Source organism: Apteryx rowi, unplaced genomic scaffold (assembly GCF_003343035.1).
Source record: "Apteryx rowi isolate R43461 unplaced genomic scaffold, aptRow1 scaffold_3, whole genome shotgun sequence".
In the NCBI taxonomy this organism is placed as follows: domain Eukaryota; kingdom Metazoa; phylum Chordata; class Aves; order Apterygiformes; family Apterygidae; genus Apteryx; species Apteryx rowi.
In genome coordinates, this window is record NW_020449418.1 from 3,427,536 (window position 1) to 3,429,726 (window position 2,191).

Below are 2,191 nucleotides of genomic sequence, written 5' to 3' on the forward strand. Positions count from 1 at the left end.
GCCGCACTCGCCGCCTTCCCTTCCCCGCACAAGTTTCCACCTTTCCTCGGACGCGAAGGAAAAGCCGCTGCCAGAGAGAAGCTGCATTTCTCGTACCTACCCCGATCCCCGGTGATGAAGCTTTAGAAGCGTCTGAAATCTCTTAATGCAGTTTGATTTCCTTATCGTCGCACTGAGACAGTTATCTGCATAGCTTCCCCAGCCTGATCAGGAAAAGATCAAATTTGATCCTTCTCATTCATAACAAATAGAAGATACTTTCACAGTCTTAATCCAATTAATATGCATGAGCAGCGTGCATGCAGACACACATACAAACACAAACATCCACCTATTTCATGGGTATTATACACAAATTAATCCCAGTTGGGCCTCACGGTGACAAGCAAGGATCACGGCACATTGCTTCAGCAGAAACACTCTTTTCTAGAAAGCCACAGCCAAGCAACAATAAATCCAGGGCTTCCTAAAAGGAACATGCAGCGCAGGCTTCCGAGAAATTCATGTCTGCCTTTAAACTAGGAGTGCACGACGGCAGCTAAAGAAAATACCTCCTCGTCTGCCGGAATCCTCTCCCCCCTCCACAGTTCTTGGAGGACAATACGGGTGTCAGCGCGATTTGAGTGTCAACACAACAAAGGAACGCCCCTGCCAGCGCCTCCTGCCTTGCCCCCGTGTCACTCCGGGAAGGAGAAACTACACCGGCGACAGCAGCTACTCACGGCCAACACTGTTTATCAGCCCTACCCTTGCTATTACCCTTCAGGAAATAGTGTTGGGGGATTGTTTAAGGTCCCTGGAAAGAGCAGAATAAAGAACAGCAGGACAAGAAGGGCACGGCAGAAGACAGAATTCCTCCGTATTCCTCAAAGGAGGGCTGCGGATGCAAGGAAAGCTTTGTCTGGAATCACCTTTCGGTATTACAAGATTATATATAAAAATCAGTTTTGTCCGATGTACGTGTTTTGCCTTGCCACACGTACAGAAACCCTGACGGCTGGCAAACATTAGCCTAAATTAAAAGGAATCCACCTTCAAATTACTAAAATAATCTTCCATTTTAGTCATCCGGAGCAAAGAAAAATTACACAGAAAACCAAAATAGTCAAGCCCAAATCATTCAAGAGGAATTAACAAACAAGATAAGGGTGTTACTAAAATTAAAATGCATGCACAACAGTGTATTAACAAATTCATAGGATACAGTAAATCTTCCCCAAAACCAGGCTAGGATTATATCAAGATCATCATACAACATATGCCTGAAATATGGCTGTAAATAAGTGTGACTTAATTTGACCACCACCTACTTTTAAGCCCTTGATTTTATAAATAGAAGCATCCAATAATGTCTAATGATAAAAACCTACTGCTTAGAAGGTAAAAAGGGGAAATAAGTAGTAGTAAATCAAACATTTGTCACATACAAACAAGTAAATGGTAGAAAATTATGACTCTGAATCTAATTATTAGAAACACTGTTTAATCCATATTTTGATAGTTCCAAAAAAAAAGTAAGTACTGCAGAAATTGCAATACACACAATTAAAACTCCATCATCATTAACATTCTGCACTGAAAGTGCCTTTGTGTACGCACATGTGTGGAATTGCATAAAACGCATGCCTTCACTGCCCCATCTCAAATACACGGATTAAAAATTACAATTAATATTTGTAGCACTTTTTAACTGTTTTGTGACACATCATGACTTTTATGCCATTTCTGTACCTATCCTTAAATAAACCCGTAAAGTCAGAAAGCAGTAGTTTCACTAAAGTTCAGTGCTGCTGAGTTACTGTACAGCTCATCCACAAACACAGCCTAAGCCAAATACACATAACCGCTCACCTCACTCAGGGCTGCCGCTGTTTTTTAGCCATCCCCTACGGAGAGACGGGCACAACTCGGGGAGAGCCCAGCCTGGAGTACAAACACGTGTGGGAAGCTGTCACTCAGCCTTCCCTGCGACACCTCTACGTTTCAAACGCCAGGGAAACCGCTCGGCTACGGGGGAAGGCGACGACCTGGGCACGGGGAGGCTCCCCGGCTCCGCCGCGACTAGCGAGGGGGAAGGGGAAAGGAGCCGCTCGCCGGGGGGCAGCGCGCTCACCCGCACCGGCGCCAAGGCGCTCGGTGCCCGCGCGTCAGCGGCACACGCACACGCACTCACACGCACTCACACGCACTC

At 45.6% G+C, this 2,191-nt stretch overlaps 1 protein-coding gene across 5 annotated transcripts in view; it reads right to left on the reverse strand.

Annotated features, from left to right (window-relative positions):
• SHOC2 (SHOC2, leucine rich repeat scaffold protein) overlaps positions 1 to 2,191 on the reverse strand; it is a 73,675-nt gene that overhangs the window by 71,039 nt on the left and 445 nt on the right. For 2 of the 5 annotated variants that reach the window (XM_026069595.1, XM_026069591.1), the window contains exon 2: positions 101 to 203. The exons of 1 other annotated variant lie outside the window; for it this stretch is intronic. The gene's annotated coding sequence lies outside the window, so the exon portion shown is untranslated. Of the gene's footprint in view, positions 1 to 96; positions 204 to 1,851; positions 1,900 to 2,191 lie in introns of those variants that run through there. 2 more of the 5 variants (XM_026069592.1, XM_026069594.1) reach the window with 2 other exon arrangements.